The sequence below is a fragment of the Capsicum annuum genome, chromosome 8 (assembly GCF_002878395.1).
Source record: "Capsicum annuum cultivar UCD-10X-F1 chromosome 8, UCD10Xv1.1, whole genome shotgun sequence".
Lineage (NCBI taxonomy): Eukaryota > Viridiplantae > Streptophyta > Magnoliopsida > Solanales > Solanaceae > Capsicum > Capsicum annuum.
Window position 1 is genome coordinate 78,289,582 of NC_061118.1, and position 14,859 is coordinate 78,304,440.

Here is a 14,859-nt window from a genome sequence, read left to right on the forward strand (position 1 = left end):
AAAGTCAATGGATAAAAAGAGCCTAAAAGCTCGAAAGGACAAGGTACTGGACCCGCATGCTCCAAGAAAGACTCCCTGGATAACCTCTAAGGCAAACGAACACTTTTATGGGATTTCACTAAAGGTATCCCTTTTTCACTAACTTCCTTACTTCACTTTCCAAATAACCAAAAACATATTCTCAAACCATAATACATTAATATCATGCTGATAAAAGCACAACCAAGTGTAAACTCAACCAATCTAAAGTCACCCAAGGCATGAACAATATAGTCAACGCTAAATCCTAAAATATCATTCTCTTGCATTTCCAAACTTGCTATCTACTCTAATCTACATAGAGTATCATTTGAGTCCTATTTGTGCAATTAACTCCCACTAATCTAAAAAATCTAAAGTTGATTCATTAAAAATCCATAATGGCAAGCATAAGAATATGCCCATAAGGTTCTACTTAAATACTGAAATAGTGATGACCAATGACTATGATCTCTGTCAAAGCTACTAACTGGCTTGGGTGACCCTCAAAATCAATAGGCATGGGTCTAAAGTACAAACTCTCAAAACTAAATTCGCTCTTAAATTCCCTACCAATTATGAGTGAAACAATGCTAAGTCCAAATAGAATGCATTTCTCCCATGAGATAAATATTCATAATTCCTAATGAAAACTGGGAACCAATGTCAAAAATAGTAGAAACCACACTATAAGACAATGGACTATCCTTTGAGCATCTATCAAGCATAATCCATCTAAACTAAATAAAACTGATCCAATAGGTAATGATTAGTCTTAGTCAACCTGTAAGTAATGCTCAACTAAAACAAATTTGGAAATAAGGTTGCAATCAAGTCACACAATTCATAGATGTAATCTTTAAACCAAAGTTGAACTAATCAATCTTAACTATCCAAATCAATCTTGTTGATGAGCATTATGAATATTCTAGAAGATATCATAACTTTCAAGCCACTATTCAAGGGAGTAAAAATTCCAAAACTAAAGCCCACTAGTCTTCACAGATATAAAATACTCAAATCAATTTCACAATCAGAATTTGAGCATTTACCCAATGAGTCTCACAAAAATTGATACTGAATATTGTTGAAGAAAAAATAACAATAGAGGAAAACACTGGCTGAAGACACAAGAAATCAACACCATATCTTCTAGAGGGCATAATATATCAAGGCATAACCAAGAACATGTTGAAGCTGCGAAGAATACTGATGGCAGCCAAATCCTAAGGAACATAGAAAAGTTACTTAGTCTGTGGTAAATCTAATCCTCAATCTACAACAATGAATATCCAAAGGCACATATCACCGAGGAGAAGAACTCTTCAAAGTCATGTTAGGCCAAACAAATGTTGAAATGAAAATTTTCTAAATTCACCCACTTATATCCATATTAACTCGACTGAACAATGACCCACATCACATAAAGAAGGAAGTACAAACTCATTATCAATATCAAGATCAAGACCACTATTGGGCGATAACTAGCCAAATCAAAAGAATAAATATCGAATCATGGTTAGTTAATGAATGATGTCAGTTAATAAAAGATGGTTAGGTGATAAGTAGTAATGTGTTATCTAGTAATGATTAACGAATATAGGATGAGTAGTTGATAATAATGAATGGTGGATAAATGGAAATTATGGTCTAGTGATAAACCTTGGCTAGATCTTAGATTTTGGCTATTTAATAAATAATGGTTATTTTCTATCCCCTGAATAAGGATAATGTTTAGATAAATAACTATAGGTCACGTGATGACGAGCGAACTAGTGGTTTCATTGCAAATAGCATTGATTAGCTAATAATGAATAGTTTAGAAGTAATGTCTAGATAGATACTTTATGGTGATACGATTATGTTCATGATTATATTAGTATATGTTATTCCATAATGGTTATTGTGATGATATTGATACCCGGCAAGGTTGAAGGATACTATTGTGATGATATTGATGCCCGGCAAAGCTAGACATACTATTGTGATGATATTGATGCCCGACAAGGCCGGAGGATACTATTGTGATGATATTGATACTCAAAGGATACTATTATTATGATATTGGTACTAGGCAAGGTCGGAGGATACTATTATGATGATATTGATACCCGACAAGGCCGGAGGATACTATTGTGATGATATTGACACCCGACAAAGCCGAAGAATACTATTGTGATGATATTGATACCTGGCAAGGTCGGAGGATACTATTATGATGATATTGATACCTGATAAGACCAGAGAATACTATTGTGATGATATTAATACCCGAAAAAGTCGGAGAATGCTATTGTGATGATATTAATACCCAAAAAAGTCGGAGAATGCTATTGTGATGATATTAATACCCAGCAGGGCTAAAGGATATTATGATGATATATTGATACCCGACAAGGTTGGAGGTTGATTGCGATAATAATGATCATGGTTATGACAGTTATGATGATTTGTGATATTGATTGTGTACCTTGCATTTATCCCTGTATGTGCATCGCCTATCACCAGTATGTACCTGTGTCTATTAACTGGTATGGAATGGTTGCATAGATATGGGTGAAGAATATACTTTAGTTGTTATGTGTTAATTGAACCTTCTAAGTCTGGGGAGGTGGGGGTACGCATAGGCTCGTCTAGGTATTTAGTTTCTTGGAGTAGCCAGTTATTCATGTCATTATTGATATTGTTGTTATCATTGTTATAATCATTACTATGGATAACTTATGATAGATTCGTCATTGATTCAGTATTGGGATTTAAGGTACATTTTCGGCCTCTCCTATCTTATGATTGCATTATTATCCACGATTATTTCATGTCTACCCATGTGGATTAGAAATCTCGAGTTTGATAGTATTTAAATATGGATAAGTGTTCTAATGGGGTGTTAAATGAGAATATGATGATATAGGTTATGCTTTCATATGACCTCATAATTATATGTATAAATATTTATATATATATATATATAGCTATATGAAGGTATGGTACTACCGTATATCCTTTCCTTTATTATTTATTTTGTATAGTCGTTACTTCGCCTTGTATATTATTATATATCCTTCTTTCGCTCCTTATTCGTATATATAACTATGATATATGGTATAGCATTGACGAATATTGAATGTAGTTGGAATAAGATAGTTCACCTTGATACTTTGTTAGTCTTATTATGTTAGACTCTTGGATACGAATAGGATAATTTTCCCTTATTATTCTCATTAAATTATTATATGATTTCTGGACTCTTGGGTATAGTTTTCATTTTGTTTATTTGTTGTGTATATCTGTTTTGGTCCTTTTAAGGTTCTTAGTGGGCAAGGTTTCCTATGGGTTAGCTTTACCTCCAGATTTTGTAGCTGTTCATCTAGTTTTCTATGTATCCATCCTGCAGAAGTATATTCCTGAATCGTCCTATGTTCTTAGGTAGGACTCGATCCAGTAAGATGGGCACTAGGCCTTTGTAGAGGAGTCTGTGCTTATTTTGGCTAGTGATGTGAGGCAGGTGCGTACTAGAGAGGTTTTTGTAGTTAAGGTTTAGTGGAGGCACCGCCCAGTGGAGGAGGCCACTTAGGAGTTAGAGAGTGAGATGTGAGCCCATTATCCTCACCACTTTGAGACTTTAGGTATTTTCTCACCTTTAACTTTCGGGGATGAAAGTTCCTTAGTAGTGGAGGTTGTAATGACCCTGAAGGTCATTTTTCGTATTCCCGCTTATTTTCAGCATTAGAGCTTTTATGACTTCTTGGAACTAATAGTTTGGTTACTGGGTAGTTCGTTGGTTTTTAGAACCAATTTCCCATTTAGAAGTCTTCGTCGATTCCAAATGGCCGTTGAGCAAAAACTTCAGTAAAATAATTTCAGATGCAAATTTTGACTATGCCAGTAGCTATGTAATATCGATTTTAGAGTGGGTAGACCATTAGTTCAAATCACACAGCACCCGAGCTCATTTCAACCCATTAGTTAAAAATTAAAATATATGGGTGTGGGACCCATAAGTAGCCTAAATGACCTTAGATGGAAAATCTGACTTCAGCAATGCAATTAAAATGTCGAATTTAGTGGAGTTACATAGTTCGTTTGCGAAAAACGGAGTCCGAATGAGTCCGGGAGGTCAAAAATAAGTTTTGACCTTGCGGGCCCATCTAAACTCATATAAAAGGTTATTTTTGGCCGATTTTTGAGACATTCTTCAGAATTTTAAAAATCCTAGCAGCCATAAATATTTGTTGACAAAAAAATAAGTCTTGGGGGTTGATTAGATGCTTAGCAACTTGTGTATTCCAATTTTTTTCTACATATCTAAGGTAAGAATTCCTCTAATTTGATATTGATTTCATGGTTTCTTGACTCAAAACCCCTAAATCATTATGGATCAATTGTAGCCCCAAAATTAAGTGATTGACTCAAATTCCTTGAGGGTCTTAACTCCCTAAAGACAATTAGTCCAATCTTGGAAACTCATTTCCAAGGGTGAAACCTAATTGGGGTTTTAGTTTCCATTTGAAACCCATGGTACAATGGTGCTATAATGGGTATTGTTATTATTGTTGTAATGCTTAGATTGTATTGTTGATAGCATTGTTTGTGGAAGAGGAAGCTTCTCAGAAACAAAAGTAAAAACTCATTGGTTTGTGAGTTGCTTGGATTCAAGGTACGTTAGGCTTACCCGTAGTCTAGATTGAGCTTGTTTGTGATGTAATCATTGATATCTTGCAAGATTGGGTGGGGAATTTAGATGATAGTTGATTAAATGGTGAACTTGGGATTTATTAATTGCTATAGGCCATGGATTTGTAAGGTATGGCATTTGACCCTTAGTCTAGGACCTTGGTTAGCTTAATTGTGGTCTCATGACAAGTGTGAGAACACTATAGTTGTTCTAAGTGGACATGAATGGTATACTTCTCTGTCCTTAGGAATGTATTGACCTATATAATTCCTATATAGGAGATGACCTTAGTGTTGGGTTGACTTAGGAAGGATTCTTGAAGAGACTTTCCCTATGGACCTAGAAAGGTTTGGTAAGCCCTTATGGTGAGGTATGGATGACCTAGCTTAATTTTGGGTAGAATCTAGACTTGTGTTAGTAAGCTTGGCATTCTCGAGATTTAGAAGTGGGACTTGACCCACCTTAATCTTGGACTAAGTAAATACATAGTGACCTAAATATGTCGTGATTGTCTTAAACTATTTGTACATAGGAGTTATAATGGTTGAACTCGATTATTGGATTATCGTATGACCATGACTTGAATAATCTTGTTAAGTGACTATCGTGCATACTTTGTAAATGCTCATGCTCTTGTTGATGCTTTTATTACGTGTGAAGCTTATTAGTAAGATAAAATGGAAAGTGTTAGCCCACATCCCTACTTCTTATATATTGTTAACCTTTGTGTTTGCTTATTGGTTTAGCTATGCATGTGGACGTATGTTGTGTATCCAGAGAAATATATGATATTATGATGATGCTCGGTGAATTCGAAGGAATATGTGATATTATGATGATGCCCAGTTTGAGTCTGGAGGAATGTCTGATATTTTGATGTTGCCCGATGAATCTAGAGGAGTACATGATATTAGGATGATGCCCGATTCAATTTCGGAGGAATATATGACATTATGATGATACCCGATCAATCCAAAGAAATATGTGATATTATGATGATGCCCAATTTGAGTTTGGAGGAATGTGTGATATTATGATGATGCTTGATGAATCCAGAGAAATACGTGATATTATGATGATGCCCGATTCGAGTTTGGAGAAATGTGTGATATAATATGATTACCGATGGATCCGGAGGAATATGTTAATATTGTGATAATGCCCGGTGAATTTGGAAGAGGAAAGAACATTATGATATCACATGATGAAAGATTATTTTGAGCTATTATATCACCTAACTTTTTCCTTGTCTAAATTATTTTATTTTGACCCGGGGGTCTATCGAAAACAGCCTCTCTATCTCACATCTGAGGTAGTGGTATGGACTGCATTCACATACCCTCCCCAGACCCCACTTGGTGGGAATATACTGGGTATGTTGTTGTTGTGGGGCAAATTTACTTATATGCATTGATATTTGTAAGGTTAGGCCGTGTGGGGCCAATCGCCTATGTGCTTGAATTATGAGGTCCCTCTTTGTAAATTGTTATTCATTTGTCGTTCAAAATCACTATATAAGAGGTGTGACCCTTGTTGATGCTAAATTAGTTACTAGAGAAAATTTATGCCTAATATTGAGTTAAGACTTCGCGTTATGTGTAAACTTGCATAAAAATTCAAGGGCTAACCTAATATATATATATATACTTGACTTGAATAAGAGGTTATATTATGAAATCTTACCTAGTAAGATGGCTTATGTGATATCTTGCTACTTCTAAAGTATATGATTATCATTTGGAACCTAAAAACCTAGTAAACTAGTTAGTGGACTTTACATTATTAAAATATGGAAACTAGTCCTTAAGGTTGTGACTTGCTTAGTGATGATGGATCTACTATTTCATAATAGTGTCTTATATTATCTCCTAACATGTGAAGTTAAGGTGGCTTAGTTGATAACTAATGTAATGATGATGCTAGGTAAAGAATGGCCTTAAGATAGTTGAATAACCTATTCTATGAGTGGCTTGTAGTTTTTTCTTTACTTGATGACTAGTGATTTTAAGATTTATAATCTTTTGACTTTTGGAAAAATAAGGTTAATTAGTTTGGACTTCGCGGTATTTATCAATTAATTATAGAATTAATGATTGCATGTCTATGCTATGACAATATTGCTTTCTTTATGTTGTATTACAGTCTGGGTTTTTGGAAGTGGATTTCAGTAATGAGCCATGGTGAGGTTAATCTATCTGTGGTTTTTGGTAAATTGATGGAGTAGTTATGCTTTATTCTATTATTAGTTGTATTCTTTGGTGTACTGTCCGGTGGTATGGGACGCCGTGATGAGATCTTGTTTTATATTCTTTTGTGTGCTCTCCGGTGGTATGGGACACCGTGATGAGTTCTTTGTTGTGCTCTCTTTCGTGTACTTCCCAGCGGTATGGGACGTCGTAGTAAGTTCTTGTGTTTATGTTATAAAGATAGTTGATGATGATTATGGCAAGTAGATGCTTTGCAATTGTGTATATATCTTTACGTTTTTGAAATGATACTCAGTTCTTATGGAGATTGGGGTATATTGATATAGTATGTCATGTTATTGCTTTAGTAGTATAGATGTTGTTACAATGGTATCAAAGCAAATTCAGGTTTAATCCTATCCCTTGACTTTAAGATCATTGTCTTACTTTATATCATCTTTACATTATATTTGAGATCGGTCAGCCAGTGATGCCTATTGAGTACCCATCTTTTGGTACTCATACTACATTTCTATACCTTTTTGGTACAGACCCAGGGTCTAGTTGCCTTCGTTGAGCTAGTTCGTACGAGTTGAATATTCGGAGACAGGATGAGATCTTGGAGATCGAGTTGCCTTCTTTCCCCTCTATCCTTATTTGTCTTTTACTTTCGAGAAAACTGTATGAGATTATTTAAGACATTTTAGATTCTGAGATTGTAAATTCCTCTTGTCAAGTTTAGAAGCTCTAGTATTAATACTATCAAGTCTTGGGATTTATTTTTGAATATCGGTTGTCCTTAGTTGTGAAATGTTGTTGTTATATATTGTGTTCACATATAGGTTCCAAGTTGAACGATTTTACCAAGGTAACCTACTGCAATAGCTCTGGGTTATGGTATTGGCTCACCTGCCAATGGGATGGGGTAGGTGCCATCATGACTCGGAAATCGGGTCATGACATTATGTCAATAGAACACAAACTCCTCCTTGTACTCATTTTTCCAGAAACTATGAGTCATGTAACGACTCATTAGGTGACCCAATGTGTCATTATGAGTCCCGTAGCTACTGTGACTTGGGTGTTTCAAAGGCTTTTGTTTCGATTCTTATATCCCAAATGGGTAACTCAGACTTTCCCTAGTTTAAACTAGTATAGCACACTCATATTTCATCCGCACATTTAATTTTACTCCCATTTTTTTCATACTCATCCATTTCTCAAGAACAAATGGGTCTTCACCTTAGGAACATGAATATTAATAAGGACTCCACACAATTTCTAACATATTTTAGTACCAACTTAAGAGATAAACTAATTAGAGCATACAACTTAATTGATTTCTTGCTTTGGATCCTTTGAAAAATATTTTTGATTTTGCATTAGTTTTTGAGAAAGACACTTTGGGAGAAGATTTGGTTAGTTATTTGATGATTTTGGATGAGTTATGGGTGTATTTTAATAGTTAATAGAATGGTTTTGGGGAATGAGGGGAGTCACGGCTTTTGAAATGGAAGGAAATTAATTATGGGTGCCTTTTCCTTTTTTAATCCATGCAGTTTACACCACATTGACCCATTGGGCCCTTGATGTCAGGTCTGACAACGAGTCAATGTAATGACTCATGATGACCTATAATGAGTCAGAGACTCCCTCCATTGTGACTGGAACCTTACCTAGGTCTTGAGTCATAACGACTCATGGTGACGAGTCATTGTCAGTTTAAGAGTCCTTATGACTCTAGGGAGCACCTACCTGAAAGTGATCTAAGCCTCCAGCTTCCCATGACTCCAGTAATGATTCATTATCTAATACAATGACTCGTGAGGTCCCTCATAGAGACCTAGAACGAAAAAAATTTCTGGTTTATTTTTTGCAATCTCTAGCCCTACAACTGAACACACAAGTTACCTTATAATGTAATAAGTACAAAACATGGGTTGCTTCCCACGTAGTGCTTGATTTAACATCACAACACAATGTGGCTAAGTTGGATACTCAGACTTCACTAACCATCCCATGGGTTGCCTCCCATGCAGTGCCTCATTTAACATAGCAGCACGATATAATTGCCTTGGTTACTCAGACTCACTAGTGTCATCAACACGTGCTTTCACCTCATCATGTTTTCCATAGAGTGCTTCACCCACTACCCATTCACCTTGAATGGGGATTCATTATCATGCTCCAGCTCAATAGCACCATATGGGTATACCCGAACTATGGTGAATGGTCCATACCACCTAGACTTCAACTTGCCAGGAAGCAAGTAATGTCTCTAATTATACAACAAGACCAAATCACCGGGCTTAAACACTTTTTTCTCAATTTTATTGTCATTATACAACTACATCCTTTCTTTGTAAAGAGAAGAACTCTCATAAGCACGGAGCCAAAATTCATCCAACTCATTCAACTTAATGTAACTACACCATGCCACTCTAAATTGAGTTTTTTAAATGCCCATAGTGCCTTATGCTCAAGTTTAACCGACAAGTGACATGCCTTGCCGTACATAATATGACATGGAGAGGCACCTATAGGGATCTTAAAAGTTGTTCAATTGGCCCATAATGTGTTATCCAACTTCCTTGACTAGTAAGTCCTATTGATATTCACAGACTTCGCCAATATAGACTTGATCTCTCTATTGGAGAACTCATCCTACCCACTAGTATGAGGATGGTATGGTGTCGCCACCTTATGCTTTACACCATATTTTTCGAGCAGGGCTTTGAAAATAAGACTGTAGAAGTGAGATCCACAATCACTGATAATAGCACATGGAGTGCTGAATTGAGAAAATATGTTTTTCTTTAGGAACGTAGTGACACTTTGACCCTTATTATTAGGAAGCAAACTGTCTCCATCTACTTTGAAACATAATCGACTGCCACTAGAATGTACTTCATACCATAGGAGCTCGCAAATGGACCCATGAAGTAAATTCCCTATAAATCAAACTACTCCAACTCCAAGATAGATGTCATGGGGAATTCATGTCTCCATAAAACATTGCCTTGATGCAGATACTGGTCAAAAGCTTGAGAATAGTGATGAACATCCTTGAAGATAGTTTGCCAATAATACCCATATTGTAGAAACTTATAGGCTGTGTGGGTTCCACTATGATGACCCTAAAACTGGTGAGGAATAACAAGCTTCAAGGATGATCATCATATCCACCTAAGGAATACACCTACGAATTACACTATCTGTACAAATCCAAAAGAGGTAAGGCTCATTATAGAAAAATTTCCTCACCTAATGCACGAACCACTTTTCTGTTAGAATGACAAATCTTCCAAAACAAGATCACTTGCAAAGAAATTGGCCAAATCAGCAAACCAAGGAATTAAGTCTTGAGATTCTGTCAAGACCCACTTATTTGAAAAAGTATCATCTATCTCAAGCTCATCCCCTAATTTCTGCATTGCTTTCTCTTTAAGTCAAGACAAGTGATCAGCAACCTAATTCTCAGTACCTTTTTGATCTTTCACCTCAAAGTCAAATTCTTGCAGCAAGAGGACCCAGTGTATTAACCTTAGTTTAGCATCCTTTTGAGACATTAGATACCTAAAGGTTGCATGATCTATGTGAACTAAGAATTTGGTCCCAATTAAATAAGACCAAAACTTCTCAAAGGCAAAAACCACCGCATGCAACTCTTGCTCAGCAACTGTATAGTTCTTCTATGTGGGGTCTAATGCTTTCCTGGCACAATAGATCTAGTGAAAGATTTTCTTGCATCTTTGGCCCAATAAATCACCTACCTTAAATGGAAAAGACCAATCAGGGGACACAATAATAGGAGCCGAGATCAACCGCTTCTTCAAGCACTCTAAGGCCTTGAGACATGCCTCTCAAATAAATATTTCACCTTCTTCTCTTAAAGCTTGCATGGAGAATTAGAAATTCTAGAGAAGTCCTTGATGAACCTCCTATAAAAGTCACCATGACCCAAAAAGCTTCAAATACCTTTAACTAAGACTGGTGGAGGTAATTTTTCAATCACCTCAATCTATGCTCTATCTACCTCAATACCCCATTTTGAGATTTTGTGTCCAAGGATAATACCTTTCTTCACCATAAAATGTCACTTCTTCTAATTCAGCACCAGATTTCACTCCTCACATCTTTGGAGTGCGTTGGACAAATGGGCCAAACAATCATCAAAGGAGTTATCAAGTATCGAAAAGTTATCTATTAATACCTCTATAGTGTCTTCTGCCATGTCAGAAAATATAGACATCATACTATCTTTGAAAGGTGGTGAGAGTATTGCATAATCCTAATGGCATTCTCTTAAATGCTAAAGTCTCATAAGGGAAAGTAAAAGTAGTCTTTTCTCAATCCTTGGGAGAAATTAAAATCTAATTGGATCCTGAGTACCTGTCATAAAAATAATACCAACCCCTACCTGCTATCCTGTCAAGCATCTGATCCATAAATAGCATAGGGAAATGGTCCTTCTGAGTCCAAGTATCCAGCTTCCTATAATACATGCATACTCTTCATCCAGTAACTAGTATCATGGGTACCAATTCATTCTTCTCATTATGGACCATAGTGATCCCACCTTTCTTCATTACAAATTAAACTGGGCTGAGCCACTTGCTATCTGTAATAGGTAAACCACTCCAGCATCTAACCACTTGATAATTTCTTTCTTTAATACCTCCTACATAGGAAGATTTTGCCTATAATGGTGCTCGATGTTGGGCAAACACTCTGATTTAAGCTATATCTTATAAATGCAAATATCGGGTGGAATCCCCACAATGTCTAAATAGTCCATCCTATATCCCTCTTGAACCTCTACAACACTAAAATCAATGCTTCAATCTGTGACTCTACTAAATCAACTACAATAGTAATTGGCAAGGTATTGTTAGCCACCAAAAATGCATAGGGCAAGTGAGATGGGAGGGCCTTCAACTATAATACTGGTGGTTCCTCAACAAATGGTCAAGTTGGTAGAGTGGTTCTATTCTTCAGATCAAGATCAAGCTTTTTTAGTGCATATTTATAGAACATCTACCATACAATGCACTGACCATCTCATTGTACTCATCAATGCAATCGCTATCAAAATTCATGATTAATATTGTTAATTCCTCAATCCCAAGTCTCTCTTCAATGGGAACAGTCATATCATTATCATATATAGTCTCAATCACAAACACCACTCTTATATCCTTTGGTTGTTGCATCGACTGACACACATTAAAGATCACTTTCTTATTATTTAGTCTAAACTTTATTTGCCCAAACTCCATATCTACTAGTTCCCTACCCGTAGCTAGGAAGGGTCTACCAAAGATAACAGGGACTTTGAAGTCCACCTCACATTCAAGGATCACAAAGTCACCTGGAATATGAAGGATGCAACCTTCACCAAAACATCATACAAAATACCAATCAGTTTTTTTATAGTCTGTTCAACGATCAATAATCTCATGGATATTAGTTTGGGTGCCCCCAGCCCCAGCTCCAACACACTACAACCAACATTAGATTTATGCTGGCTCCCAAGTCGCATAAGGCCCGAGAGAGGTTGAAGGACCCAATAGTACATAGAATAGTAAAGATCCGGGGTCCTCCTTCTTCTATACTAATGATTTGGAAGCAATAACACTACAATGATTCACATTATCAGTGGGCTCACAACTCACTATCCACTTCTTAGTGATCAGTCCTTAATGAACTTAGCGTATCCATGCATTTTCTTCAATGCTTCAACAACAGGAATGTTATCAAAATATTCTTTCAACATTGACAAGAACTTTTGATACTTACCTTCCTCTTTTTTCTTCTTAAATCTTAAGAAAACGAAGGGAAAAATCGTGGAATGGTGTTTAACATAGGCTCGACTACCTTCCTCTTTTCTTTATTCTTCTCAATACTTGTCGATTTCTCTATCTTCGCTTTATGTTTCTTATCGACATCAACACTATTATTTCTTCGGTCATCAATCATAGGCATAGAAGGATCAATAGTTATCTTACAACTTTGAGTGGTGATGGCAAGATAGTGACTATTGTTTTTAGGATTCTGCACGGTATTTCTTATATGGGTACCCGACTGCCACTGATTCAAGGTTACTGACATTTAGCCAAATTTCTTCTCTAATTACTTGACAGTAGAATAGCAACTCCACTTATAGGTCAAACCTGTGATATCTGCCTAAATCTTTTTAAAGCAACTTTACTGACTTTTCTAAACCTTTACCATCTTTGATAACCTAGCCTCAATTCTTAATTCACAATCACGGCTACCTGGTGAAACATATTCTCCACACTTCTCCTTATAATCATCCTTGCATCTCCAGTCACCATCCTTCTCTGATCTAATCTTTATACCTATCCCTATAGTAGTTTTGACCTTGGTTCCCTTGCCTAGAGTTCTAATTGTCCTGAATAGATAATTTTCCCTTACCTCAAAAACTCACCAACTCTCTATCAAGATATTTAGCCTCTTCATCCACATCTGAATCATATGCCATTGAGGTCTTACCTTGCACTCCTACTATGTTCACCTTCTAAGAATTCATCATCGTGAACTACTTTTTTAGTAAGCCAACCTCCATGCTTAGCTGAGCAATCTCTTGTGTCACCGTGTCATTAATAGCTTTGTGATTGCTGAAAGTACCAACAGCAAAAGTGCCAATGCCTCTCTCTGCATCTCAAGAATGCCACCCTTGGTTGGTGAGAGAGAGATCTAATCTAATATCATCAATGTTACCCAAAGCAGGTGCATGAACGCTCCACCAGTAATAGTGTCTACCATAGATTTCAAATTGGTATTAAGGGCTTGATAGAATATTTCAAGGAAGTTTATTCCCAAAATTCTATGATTTGGCACCATCATCAACTTCTTTTTGAATCAAAACCATCCCTCATACATTGATTCCAAATACAACCGCCTTAAATGTTATATCTTATCCTTCAACTGTAGCATTCTGGATGGGGGAAATAAATGATCCAAAAATTGCCTCCACAACTCATTTTAAGTAGTTATGGACCTACAAGAAAGTTCCCCTAACCATAATATAGTTTCACTACAAGTCGTGGTCTTTTCTAATGACTCGTGGTTTTCAACTATTTTTACTGGAGCTTCAACTTGTCTATCTTTAGGACTTTTGTTTATTTGCTTATAATGACTCACACCACCACTTGTTTTCACTCCTAACGAGTCATGGTTAGGCTGAACTTTGATTCTTCAATCAGCAACCCTTCACTATTAATATCATGACTTGGGCCACGAGTCATATGATGACATAACAACTCGTAATATGGTCAGTACTTCAATTTTTAAGAGGCTTTTCTTCCAATTCTATTCCATGCCACTGGAAACCCAATTAACCTGCAACACACATAAAAAACACATCATATCTAACAAAATGGCCTAAGTATTTACACATTTTCACCATTTTAAGCATTGAAAGTTCTATAAAACCATGGCATGTCACCCACTCGATGTCAATCAATAAACTTGAGGCTAAATTGAGTTAACTCTCAACCGAAGGCAAGAAACAGCACTATCAAGTGATATATCAACCAATCCCAAAAATAACAATGCTTATTGCATAGATATTATCACTCAAGGCAAAAAAAGTAATGTGTGATGAGATAGTAGAGAAAGATGGGTATCCTAATAAAGATCGAAATGGTGAGACAACTAATGTAAAGTGAATTTGTGTAAACAACTTATTAGAAGTTGATGATACTTCAGATCTCAATAATGAAATGTCAAAGTCCAATGGGATAAAAGTAGAGACACTGGTGGTCGTCGATGATGATGTTAAGAAGGATGAGCCATAAAAGGTTGTCAATATTGAAAATGCAAAGAAGGATGAGATTCCTTGATGAGTGGTGATTTTACCACTCATTCTCACTAAAGATTTGTGCATATTACCTTGTTGTGAATGTATGAATGAGACATATTGGTGATAAAATGCACTAACATCCACTCTTTGCA